Source organism: Colobus angolensis, unplaced genomic scaffold, assembly GCF_000951035.1.
Source record: "Colobus angolensis palliatus isolate OR3802 unplaced genomic scaffold, Cang.pa_1.0 Scaffold46, whole genome shotgun sequence".
Taxonomy (NCBI): domain Eukaryota; kingdom Metazoa; phylum Chordata; class Mammalia; order Primates; family Cercopithecidae; genus Colobus; species Colobus angolensis.
The window spans coordinates 14,444,489-14,458,005 of NW_012118043.1; the positions used below are offsets into that span (position 1 = coordinate 14,444,489).

At 38.5% G+C, this 13,517-nt stretch overlaps 1 protein-coding gene across 1 annotated transcript in view; it reads right to left on the reverse strand.

The window, feature by feature from the left end:
- DNAJC13 (DnaJ (Hsp40) homolog, subfamily C, member 13) overlaps positions 1-13,242 on the reverse strand; it is a 131,842-nt gene extending 118,600 nt beyond the window's left edge. Inside the window, exon 1 of the mRNA XM_011958215.1 lies at positions 13,142-13,242. The gene's annotated coding sequence lies outside the window, so the exon portion shown is untranslated. The remainder of the gene's footprint in view (positions 1-13,141) is intronic.
- Between the last annotated feature and the right edge of the window lie 275 nt (positions 13,243-13,517).

Genomic DNA, 13,517 nt, shown 5'->3' on the forward strand with positions numbered 1-13,517 from the left:
GAGAGAGAGAGAGAGAGAGAGAGAGAGAGAGAGAGAGAGAGGTGTACAGATATTTTTCCCCTATATATTATAACTGAAGAGTGGAACAATGGAAGAGAAAGGCAGATAGAAAAGGTAAATGGCTGACACTGAAGAATGGGGTTTGTATTCCTAGTCTGTAACTTAAGATATTGGAAAAACTGACTCTGTACCAAGGGCCTATCTTGGAAAAACTGAGAAACAAGAAAATGTGTTGAGTGGAGACTAGTTGATAAAATTAAGGATCTAAAAGTTAAAATGAAAGGCAGAGAAAAAGATTTTTAAATGACAACCATAAAAAACACAGGTCATGACCCAGAAGGAATAAAGATCCCTAATAAACCCATAGGGGGGAAAAAGAACAAAATCATCTCACAATAACAAAAGAAATGTAAGAACTTTTAAATAAAAAATTTTAAAGATTTTTTTTAAAAAACACCTGAAGAATGACCTCTTAGGTATCACTGATTTGGAGGTATATAACTCCAACAGACCTTTCGGGAGATGAATTAAACAACTTTACATCAAGAAGGCTTTTGAAGGTCTATAAACCAGGAGGTGATGAAAGCACCAGACTCCAGAGAGTCCTTAGATTGGGACAGATAAAAGGAGCGTGAGAAGATATAACACATTAAGATAAATGTAAACTACCAACGACCTGGACTATTAGAATAAATATTGTATTCCTAATGCAGATTAGAATGCTGACAGAAAACTAGTGTAGCAGGAAAGAAGTAGTACTTCCATTCTCTGGAAGTTCATAACACCAGCACAAGTTCCTGTGTCCAATACTTGCACACCTAATTTTCTGTCTCTAATATTTAAGAAAGCAACAAGTGATGTTTTACTCTGCATCCCATAAAAGGCTAGTAAAATGGGCTCTTTATGGAAGAAAATTGCTCCTCTATTTGAAAAGCTTGCCTTCAACTACGTTATATTTAAGTAGGGGTATATCTGAGAGGTTAGGGAGAGAAGAGATACCCCACTAAGTAGCCAAGTCAACCCCAGAAATAGTGAAATAATTCAATGCTATATTACCGTCTGCCTAACCTCAAAATGGAGATCAGGATAATCGCGGTGGCTCAAGCCTGTAATCCCAGCACTTTGGGAGGCCGAGACGGGCGGATCACGAGGTCAGGAGATCGAGACCATCCTGGCTAACACGGTGAAACCCTGTCTCTACTAAAAAATACAAAAAACTAGCCGGGCGAGGTGGCGGGCGCCTGTGGTCTCAGCTACTCGGGAGGCTGAGGCAGGAGAATGGCGTAAACCCGGGAGGCGGAGCTTGCAGTGAGCTGAGATCTGGCCACTGCACTCCAGCCTGGGCGACAGAGCGAGACTCCGTCTCAAAAAAAAAAAAAAAAAAACTCCATTAAGGACTGCCTTTAATAAAGTTGGGGAGGCAAGGTGACTCTTAACTGAAAATTTATGACATGTCCTGAAATTATTAAACAACTTGTGTTGAATACTCATCACGTTAGTCATCAGGCTACGCATTTACCATGCATTTATTTCCTTTTGTCCCCGTAACAACACTTCAGTACAGGTATGACTCTCATTTTATTGACAAGAAAACTGATACATAAATTAAATCACTTTTCTAATGTAACACAGCTAGTAAGCGATTGGGCCAGACTTTGGACCAACCTGCTCAGTTTCCACACCCTAGGTTCTTAACCTAAATTTTAATACCTTCCGTCAATTAAAAAAAAAAAAAAAATTCACCCTGACCATGTAATTACAGATGTATCATTTGACAGCAAATTCCTGAAATAATTCAGAACTAGTTTCAGTTATTATCTTCATTTGGACAGATGACTGGACACTTGTTAGAAATAACTTTGAAATCTACAATTTTAAACAGTAAAACAAATTATCATATTCAACATAGGACAAAAGAAATAAAGTCTCCAAAACTGAAATATTCTATCATCTATAAATAAACTTCCAAAATATTTCCATCTTTGTATAAGCTTAAAAAACATTTTTTGGCTGGGTGTGGTAGCTCATGCCTGTAATCCTGACACTTTGGGAGGCCTAGGTGGGCAGATTACAAGGTCAGGAGTTCGAGACCAGCCTGGCTAACATGGTGAAACCCATCTCTACTAAAAATACAAAAATTAGCTAGGCGTGGTGGAGAACGCCTGTAATCCCAGCTGCTTGGGAGGCTGAGGCAGGAGAATTGTTTGAATCCAGGAGGCAGAGGTTGCAGTGAGCCGAGATGGTGCCATTGCATTCTAGCTGGGCTGACAGAGCAGGACTCCGTCTGGGGGGATGGGGACATTTTTTAAACAAAGTGTTCAAAACAAACATACAATGACAAAAATTTGCTACCAATATATGATCTCAGGATACTCTTTAAAGAGAGTTCAATTATTCTAACCAACATCGAGCTTTTAAAATAACCAGATTGGCCAGGCACAGTGGCTCATGCCTGTAATCCTGCACTTTGGGAGGCCACAGTGGGAGAATCACTTGAGTCCAGGAGTTTGAGACCAGCCTGGGCAACATGGCAAGACCCCCATCTCTATTTAAATATAAATTTTATATGAACAAAAAGATAACCAGATAAATGAGATCTGAGGCTGAGATCTATTTCCCAGCAGTGTAATATTAGCCCATTCACATTTTCAGGTAAATCTATTTTACATTCTCAGTAAAATCTTAACTACTCTTTGATAAAGTCATTTCATCTAATGAATGGCAAGTGGTCTGGAAACTGCATTAACTCTTTTAGACCATGAAGATACTTTTAGACACACAGACAACTCACTTATGAGGGTAATGGCAATGTATAAAGATCAGAAATACGTACCAACTATGTATCATTCAAAGTGAGAGGTAGAATAATTTCAAGATAATGACTGGCAAATGAGTGAAGACAAGTCTAGAGGTCCTCCAAGTACAGCAGGCAAGTATCATTCAATCTGGGAAGACCCTGAAATACCTCCCTAGAGCACTGATTACAGAGCTGCCATTCTACATGCTATACTTTAACGAGGGACTGACACAACAAGCTACATTAACATTCTATTAAAGTGATTTTAATAATTTATTTATTACCAAGGTTAGGCTGGAGAATTTTTATAATTGCCATTTACTGGCTGTGTAACTTTGAACAAAACTCTCTGAACTTACCTGATTTACAGGACATCTATAAAATAGGAATAATAACTGTCCCGAAGGGCTATGGTGAGGACTAAATGAGATAACCCAAAAAAAGAAGTTATTTTGAGTATTTCTATTATATCTTATTTTCAAGAACTTATCAGCCCTTGTACCTAATACGGCATTTTGGGGGGGAAATTCTATTAAATAACTCGATTTTCTCTCAATCTTTTATTAATTTCCATCCTTCTAGTATGCAATATATATCACCTAGAATTTCCACCTTCAAAAGTACAGTGTTCTATTGATTTAATCAGCATTCAGTTTTACTTAACCATTCGAAATTAACTATAATATATATTTCTTAATGATGTACATGAGGGTGGCATTTATTATTGTTACTGTCATTATTATTTATTGCTACAAGTTATGTTTCCCATAAAATGTTTTTAAAAAGAAAAAAATATTGCTGGGTGCAGTGGCTCATGCCTGTAGTCCCAGCACTTTGGCAGGCCAATACAGGCAGATCGCTTGAGTCTCGGAGTTCAAGACCAGCCTGGGCAACGTGGCAAAACCCTGTCTCCACTAAAAATACAAAATATCAGCTGGGTGTCATGGCACACGCCTGTAGTCCCAGCTACTTGGGGGGCTGCACTCCAAACTGGGTAACAGAGTGAGACCTTGTCTCAAAAAAAAAAAAAAAAAAAACCATATATATATATACACACACACACACACACACATACACACACGTATATATGTATAAAGACCAAGATAATCAGGATAGATGAAATTTTTAAAAATCATCTTGTCAACTATAACCCAACACTTAAGCTTCTCTTTATTTCAACTTTACTCCTACAAAATACTATTAAGTCAATCTTATTTACTACATTTTTAATATTCCCCACTTAGGTATTTGAAATTTCAATTGTTAGAATTGTTTCCTTACATGTATCCAACCTAGTATTTTTAAATTTATGTTTGATGGCTACAAATTAACTATGGCTTGAGAAACTTTCAAGAAAAAAAGTCATAAATTTAATCTCCAGTCAATATTTCCTCTGTACATTTAATAAACTCTAAAAGTGATTCAAAAAAATTATCACTTATAGGCAAAAACTTTTAAGCAACCATTAATTTCCAATATTTATGATGAAAAAATCTGTAGAATTTCTAGTATCAGAAGCTGAAGTATCAAGCAGGTAATATCAGTTAAGTCATGTATAAGCACATGCTATAAACAACCATAAACTGTCCAACTAAAAAATGCAAACAGTTAAATGGGATCTTGAATGAGATTTTGGTAGCAGCTGTATCATTAGCATTTGCCATTCTGCCAGTTGTTTAGAGACTATTCAAAATAGCAAGAATTTACCTGCTCAAACTAACGTCACTTAAATTTCATCTCCTTCATTCCTGCAATTGTGTTCCATGTTTCAAGTTCTCAAAGACCCATAATTCTTTCTGATGAGGAAAAATCAAATTTATATGCCTTTTGTAATTAAATTACATTGAAAGCATCTCCAATTTTTGCAAGTCAGCTTCACTTGTTTTCATTCTATATCCTAATATTATACCACCAAAGAAACTTGTTTGTTTTTTTTTACAGAACTGTCCTATGGGTTAAAAAGTCAAATTCAGGGCAACACAGGCACTTTGGCTAGACTTACCTCTCTGAATGAATACTACTGTGTCATGCTTTCGAACAACACAATATTCTTGCCTTCTCTAATGTATTACTGGCAGTAATACTGGCAAACTATTTAAGATCATTTATGGTTAAAATGAGAATGATCTTTTAGAAGATACATAATTTTGACAGAAAACCACAGGGTTTGGGAGTCCAGCGAGCAGAAGCCTACATCAAATTGACACTAAGAACAAAAGCAGGATGAAGGGACTCAACACCACAGACACTCAAGCAGATTATGGTCAAGCTATAAGCAAAAGAATTTACACACAGCAAAATTAAGTATATACACATGGCTGTGTTAAGCAAAAACGCAAACGGAACACTCATTTAACTAGGGATGAATGAATACACTTAGAAAAAATACACTAGTGAAAGAAGGAATTGGCATTAATCAAGGCTAGTCACCTGTTTAAAGCATGTATTTAGCATGATCAACTGGAAGTAACACAAATATGACAACTTGCAGAGAACAGGTAAGCTATCAATTTCCCATTTTGAGTCTGAAAATGCAAGAACAGAACTTACTTTCATCATTAGCTCTGCCCTCAAGTAATTAATTAAAAATGTGAATTTGTCTTGAAGTGCATAAAAAATAAGACGGATTGAGGGAAAGATGGACAGATCTATGATAAAGCAAGTACAGTAAAATGTTAACGTAAAAACCTTAGAGGTGGGCATGTGGGTATCTAATGTAAAGTTCTTTCAACCCAGCTGTAGGTGAAAATGTTTACAATACATTGTGTGAAAATTGTGGAGTTTGCCTTTTGTGATCAAACTCTCCTACAATAGAAACAATGCTACATTCCAAAACCACACTTAAAATGTAGTAGACATTCACATCATAGGAACTAATTTATGAATGTAATACTTCCTACAGCTATATCTTACCAAAAAGGGAGGGGTAGTAAGGAGAACCATGGAAAGACTAACCCTTTGAAAAAATAACCAATGAGTGTAATAACTAATCAGAGAGTACTTTATATTGGCTTCTTAAGGATTTAGTTTTGTTTGTAACTGGATTCAAAATCTGAGTAAATCATAGCACTAGATTAGTTTGGTTTCAAACAAATGGCAAAAAATATAAAAGGCTAACAGAATGTTAATTTTTACCCACATTAAATAGCTACCACTAAACTGTTTAGATAGAACGTGCTGTATATGGGGGAAACTGCCATATGAACTTTAACCCTTTTTAAATTTTAGCTTCATTTTAACATGTGACTCAAGTACAGGTAAAAGCATTTTCTTCTAAATGAACATCAATATGCGTAATATGTATGATACCAACAGGAATCTTAAACCATAAATCTATCACAAATTAAGATTTTAGCAGCTACCATTCTTAGCCTTCCTTAACTTACTGAAGAACCCGATACCTCCAAAGATAGATGTTGTTAAAGAATAAGAAAGCCAGTGCTAATATCAAATTTCATCTGATAATCATATCTTCAAATAATTGCCCAGATATTTTAAAGTGAAGTGTTTGCACTGTCTGCCACATCAAAATCAACTTTTAACTAGTTTCACTACCATTAGATAGCTGAAATAATCTGAGATCTCCCTCATTTTTTTAAAAAACTTGATTCCTTTCAATTACAATCTGGGTATTCATGAAATACAGGACAAGAAAAATTCAAAAGCAACCCCTAAATCTGAAGAAACACTTAATGGGAGGAGGGGACAAGCATACATACCATAGCAGTTAATTTTGTTGACCTCTTCTATTCAACAACATAAATTAAGTATTGAAAAAGAGACTTATCTCTTCTATTTCTATCCCATGTATGCTCATTTCACCTGAGAGGAATAATTTGTATTTCTGACAAAACCGAACTTTATCTGTTGTTTAAAAAAAAGTCAAATGTTCTGTGAAAGATGTATTACTATGACCCTTCCCTTTCCAAAGCTTAAAAATGCCTTACAATACTCACCTGAAACTTTTCCAGAAACATGTTCACTTAAGCAATGCTTTGAAATCATTGCTATTGATCATTTACCTATTTTTAGTTTATACACATTATTGTAACTTTCTAGACCTAATTTCTATTTCGTTTTATCTTTGAAGCATAACCTGGCTTATGCAAGAACAAAGTACACCATTTCTATAAGCTCTTCAGCTTATCAACAGGCATTTAATAATCACGCTCTACTACGGTAAACAGGCCCTAAAATGGGCAAAATAAATTTTTAGCAGCCATATTTTAACTTGTTGCTGTTTTTCCTATCATTACATTAAATGCATAACGCGGGACTAAATTTCCTAAGCTTTTAACAAATACAACTTGAAGACAGTTTTACAGAAAGCATCCTGAAAACCCAAACACTGTTCTCTTTATACTATTAAAAGACCAAAGTTTAATTTGCAACATTTTCCCCTTCACTCAATACAAAATAGCAGTAACATACATTTCTAGCTCAGTTTTGAAATATCCCTATTACTCCTACCTCTTCTGTAGTGCTTTACAGTTTACACAACACTACCAAATTATCTTAAAAAAGCAAAGTTTCACTTTTAAAATTAAGCCCATTAGCTCGAAGGTTTGGGGGGAAAATGGCTTATCTGCTCTAAGATTTGATAAACATTCAAAATACATTATGTAGCTTGACTAGAAGTTTGAGGAGAGAAACCCCATAGCCTTAGATGACTAAGGAATACAGTAAAAGTCAGAACACCATATATAAGCATTTAAATGTATTATAGAATACATGAAATATTAGAGAACGTCTCCTCCAATCATAACCTTATCAATCGTTCCATTAAGTTGTAGCAACTAGAGCTGGCAAAAATCAAACCATCGAAATAATTTTTTAAGGGACAGGGTATTCCTTTGTCACCCAGGCTGAAGTGCAGCAGCACAATCATAGCTCCCTGTAATCTCGAACTCCTGGGTTCAAGCAATCCTCCAGCCTCAGCCTCCCAAGCACAAGTCACCAAACCCAGCTAGTTATTTTTTGATGAGACAGGGTTGCTCAGGCTAGGTTTGAACTCCTGGCCTCAAGTGATCCTCCCGCCTCAGCCTTCCAAGTGCTGGGATTACAGGTGTGATTATTGTGCACCCAGCTAAAATAATTATCTTGGATCGCTTTAGGGGTTTCGTTTTCTATCTGATAATCACAATATCAAACTCTTACTAATCAATTGCAAAGAGATGTCACCACTGGGCATGTGCTAAATATGTGAATAGGCAGTGTTCTTCTAAGGGCAACTTGAGTGCTTAAACTGTAAAATTCCACTGACTTTAAAGCTCACTCTTCTTCACAAGTAGTCCATAAAAGTACAAGTAAAACTCACATACATAGACTGTTGAATAAAGAGCATCTGAAAAGAATTACTAGCAAGTTATATGGTTTTATTGACTGAACCACACCTAAATGTACCTTTGCACAGGTAACTAACTTAAATTAGCAAAGATGATCATAACCATATTGGCTTAAGCTATTTCTTACAAAGAAATCTAACTCATTACTCTCAAAGGAGTTCCTATGATTAAGAATCACTGCACATAACAAGAAGTGTTATAAGTTGGCATGTGCTGAGCATGTGAACACTGCTGAAACAGAAATAATACGTTGAAAACCACTGATTAAATTTTGAACTAAAGTAGTGGTTGGGGTAGGATGCCATGCCATCTGAGGCACTATGACTGGAGCACTACTAGCATTTAGTGGATGAGACTAGATACTCGACATATATTACAGTTCCAAAGATAAGTACTGTCTGCACCATAAGACTTTCAAGTGTCCAAGTGAGCCAGGTGTGGTAGCACACACCTGTAATCCCAGCATTCTGAGAGGCTGAGGTATGAGGATTGCTTGAGCTCAGGAGTTCCAAGACCAGCCTGGAAAACACAGTGAGACCTCGTCTCTACTAAAAATTAAAAAGAAAATTAGCTGGGCATGGCGTGCCTATGGCTCGAGATACTAAGGAGGGCTAAGGTGAGAGGATCGCTTGAGCCCAGGAGATTGAGGCTACAGTGAGCTATGATCGTGTCACTGCGCTCCAGCCTGGGCAAAAGAATGAGGTCTCAAAAAAAAAAAAAAGAAAAGAAAGTCCAAAACTCCAAATGGTTAGTCATGTAGGCAAAAACCTATTTATAATGAATGAATCCCAGAATCTGTTTTATATATAACTCACTAAGTACATTTTGCAGGGTTTAATATACAGAGATTTTTTCAGGAATGTAACTACAATGTAAATTAAGAGATTATACTTTATTAACCCTGTTCTTTTCTGACAATGCTAATAACCCCAATTGTGTTATCTGAGTCACCAATGTGACAAATCTGTAGCCATCAACATTTCTGTCAAAACTCAAAATGGGCTGGGCATGGTAGCTCACACTTGTAATCCCAGCACTTTGGGAGGCCTGGGCAGGCAGATCACTTGAGGTCAGGAGTTCAAGACCAGCCTGGCAACATGGTGAAACCCTGTCTCTACTAAAAATACACACATAAAAAAAACACCCAAAAAAACCATCCGGGTGTGGTGGCGAGCACTTGTAGTCCCAGCCACTCAGGCTGAGGCAGGAGAATCGCTTGAACCCAGGAGACAGAGGTTGCAGTGAGCCGAGATGGCGCCACCGCACTCCAGCCTGGGTGACAGAGTGAGATTGTCTCAAAAAAACTCAAAATGATTCCATGTAAAGGTATAAGCCTCTGACACGTCCTTTGTGTATTTTGGTATAATTATACTTAACTATTTACATACTGAAATGCATATAATCAATTCTGCTATAATGCTTTTCTGATCATGTGAATTTAACAGGATTGGTGTATTACTGAACAATTTGAGCATGATGCAAATTTCCCATTTGCTTATAGTGATTCTTGTCCCAACACTAAGTGAACACAGAAAATTGTACCCAACTGAACTGAGCCATGTAGGAATTCACAAAATACACACACACACACTTCAGGTGGTTAATGAACCACATACGTTCACATATATATTACTAATTTTCCACTCCATCTTATAACTTTTTTCCTTCTACTACTTCACAGTAATTCACAAACTGCAACTCCATCCAATGCTCACTGCCTCAAGCGAACTTTTTCAAGGCAAAATGCCATAATTATTATAGTATTTAACTTTTACAAAACAGTACTCTTGTTTTTAAGATCCTATCTTTTTAAAAAATGTATCATGACTTCTTTCTCTTGGGAGTTTTTGCTTTTTCATGGGTCTCATAATTTTTAGTTAAAAACTGGACATGTTGTGTAGGAGAGTGGAGATTGAGGTAATTTATATGACTAGAAATGAGCACGGCTGCTCTTTGTGAAGCCTTTGGTGAAGGGTTTGTGTTAATCCGGTTAGGAGTTGGACTTAGTTTATGATCTGTTATTGCCATAGTTATCCTCAGTGTACTACAGACTTCACGTATCTGCAGAACAGTTTGTGTCTCTGGTGGACAATGGTTACTAGAGCAATGCCTGTTTGATTCTTTGTGTTGTGCCTCTTTGCACAATCTTGTTTCTTTCCTAGTAGTATTTTGTGGTTACTAGTTATTGAAAGCTTCCTAGCTTGGTGGCAGGGGGTGGGGTTAGGGGATACAGTCTGATGTTCTGATTAAGGTTCAGGCTAAGTCAAACACTGTGTTCCTGAATCTCAGGAGGGTAGCATTCTTGCTTCTGCTGACCACCCCTGGCCCCAGTTTTGGGCTCAGGGCCCCTCCTCCAGGCATAAGATTCTCTCCCACTTCTTGTCTACACCCTGAATGTTCACCAGTGGGGCCAACAGAGATGCCCTTCTCCTCACAGATTAAAGCTTTTTTTCACAGAAGAGGCAGAGAGGGGAAGAATCACAGCAGTTTCTTGACCCTCTTAAAAAGTTCTGTTGCTGCTGCCCTCCCTCTCAAACTGCACAACAGACACACCCAGGGTTCTTTCCAATCTTTTCTAGTAGACCCGGGGAGGTTTGTGGATAAGTTTGCAAGATTATGCATTCAAGCCTTCATCATGCTTTTTGTCCAGTTGTGTCTGAAGGCAAATAGAAATTGACATCTACTCTCTATAAGCACTGTCTCTCAAATTTTCAGCCAGTGGTTTTGCTCTGTGGACTCAGCTCTTTTAACAGATTTCAATAAAGTCATGAATTTGTAGTGTAGGTCTTTTTTTGTTGCAGAAGTGAGAGCAAAGCTTTTTTTTTTTTTTTTTGTCTCAGGGCCAAAGCCAGAGGTGGTTACACTACTTATAAACTAAAGGTAGCAAAGAAGGTGTTACTAATTATTTTGTATAAAAAGGGAGATTTTATTGGGTCTAATAAAGTTGAGAAACACTGACTCAAGGAACTGTTTCAAAATATTAATAACTCCCCTTTACTACCAAACACTACAGTGAACATTTAGGCCAAAACCTATTTGTAGCAACCAAATTTGTGCTGCAGTTTATCTGCACAGTCTTGTTTCAATTTACTAATTCAAAGTACCTCAATCAGAAGCAGGGGAAAGGTATGTGTAGCAGAAACCTCAAATTCACCTGTGTAAATAGAACTGGTCGAGGAATGAGACCAAATTAGTTAAAACACATCTCTTCAATTTCAACCCTAATTTAGTAACTATTGAGAACCAGACTCCACTATCAACCTTTTAACAACTTTAATAAAGCCAGTATTGTTACAGTCCACCTGGGCAAGGCAACCATCTTCTATTTATTTGTGGATAAAGTTAAATTACTCCAAATAATTCATTCATTTATTGATACTATTTTATCTTTTAGCTTAAGTATTTTGTTTACAACTAAGCTTGTTAACAATATATGACATTAATATATTTTAGGCTATTACTACCACTTTAGAAAAAGAGGAATATTCATTGCCTCTTAGTGGAATACAAACGCTGAATTTTCCATGAACTGAACTCTAGCCTGAAGGTTCTTTACATTCTTATTTCTTAATAATCCTCTGACTCCTCTTTTCCTCCCTTAATATGTTCTACTTCCTGTTTTCAAACAAGGAGTATAATGTAATAATTTCTACATAAGGACGTGTGTTGCCTGAATGCATTGTGATATTAATAGCACAAGCCAAGTTTGAGATATAGTAGCTTAAAAAGCGTTTCACATCACACAAAATGTGAACAAGGTTTTACGTTATATGGTAAATAAGTCAATACAGCATTTTCCAAAAAACAAAGAATTGTGTTCAGGATACCGAATTTCTGACAAGTGGTTTCTATAAATTTTTTTAAGGCAAATTCTGTTTCATACTCCCATAAACTCAGAGAACTGGTAATATATTACAAAACCTGACCACTGTGAGTAATTTTCCCCGCAGGCAGTACTTTCAATATCAAGTCCATAAACTAAGAAAATATAGTAAGAAAGAATTACTGGGGGCAGGTCCTGAACTTCTACTTTTTCCCTGAGACACTATATTACAAAAGGCTCAACATAACTGTACACTATAAAGCCCTTCATAGAGGACGCAACAGCATCCTTTTTGAGGGAAACCAGAATAAAGTAAAAGGGAAAAGCAGAGAGAAAACGAGAAATAATTACTTTGGTGGACCACCACCACATTAGGGTGAAATCTTTACTTTTTCCCCCTCTAAGCAACGGACACAGGAAACAATCTCAAGACAAAAGTGGTTAACGGAACACTCTACAAACGGAGAAAATTTAAGGGAAGGCACTCTTAAGCATAGTTAAGTATCAAATAAGCGATGAACAGCCACTTCACTGAGCCTCTAAGTCCTACTTCACCCACTCCAAAGGCCACATTCAAAGGTAAAATCACAGCAGCGGAGGAAAGGCCAAGTGAATAAGCTGCCTTGCTGGAAGGAAAAGGCTTGGGGGAGAAAATGATTTTGGAAAAAGTACTGGAGGAGAGACGACGCGGATGCTCATTTCCTAACAAAACGAAACAAAGCAAAGAAAGTCAGTCTGCAGGAATTGTGCGGAAGGAGGGTCGCTGACCCAAGGAAACAAGAGTTGCCGGCATCCAGCAGGAAGGGTGCTCAACCTAGGAGACTGGCAGGGAATCCCGAGGGCGGGGCCCACAAGGGAATGAAGAGCGTGTAGGGTAAAGATCTGCCAAGGCGAGTGGAGGAGCGTACTAGGTAAAAAACAAGAAAACCAGGCAAAAAGAGGGGTGGGGCTGGACAGGGCAGCGCCCTAAGCTAATGTCACTCAAAGCCGGGGGAGGGGGGGGTCCAACGGAAGGAACCAGACCAGCAGCCTGGGGGAAGGGTAAGCTGTTAGCAGCTGCAGGCTGCGGCAGCCAAGACCACCCGGTTTTCCCTACCCTGAGCCCCACAAAGTCCCCACGGCGCGGGGAGGGAGTAAGGCAGAGCCCCCGAGTCCAGTGTCCGGAGTTGGCTTTACCTTCGCGGGAGGCTGGAGAGGCTCCAGCTCTAGCTCCTCCCGCCGCCGGCTCAGCTTCCAGAGTGGGATGAGGCGCCCTCCGGCCTCCTCACCCTCACCACTTCCCCTTTCCCCCGCCGGGGCCCTGTAGCTCCGCTGCCGCGGGTTCCTGGTGCAGCCGCGGCGCTGCCTCCCCGCCCCCTCCGCCTCCTCCCTCTGCCTCTCAGAGTTTCACTCTGGAGGCCGCCATCTTCGCTCAGGCTTTGAGCGACCGCGCTCTAATACGCCTGCGTCGCCGCCGCCCAGGCTGTCACGAGACCCAGTCAGCTGATTTCAACCCTTCCGCCTTCGGCCCCGCCCTCCCCGTCCCGATCGTTCTTTCCCTAAAATTTTGCGT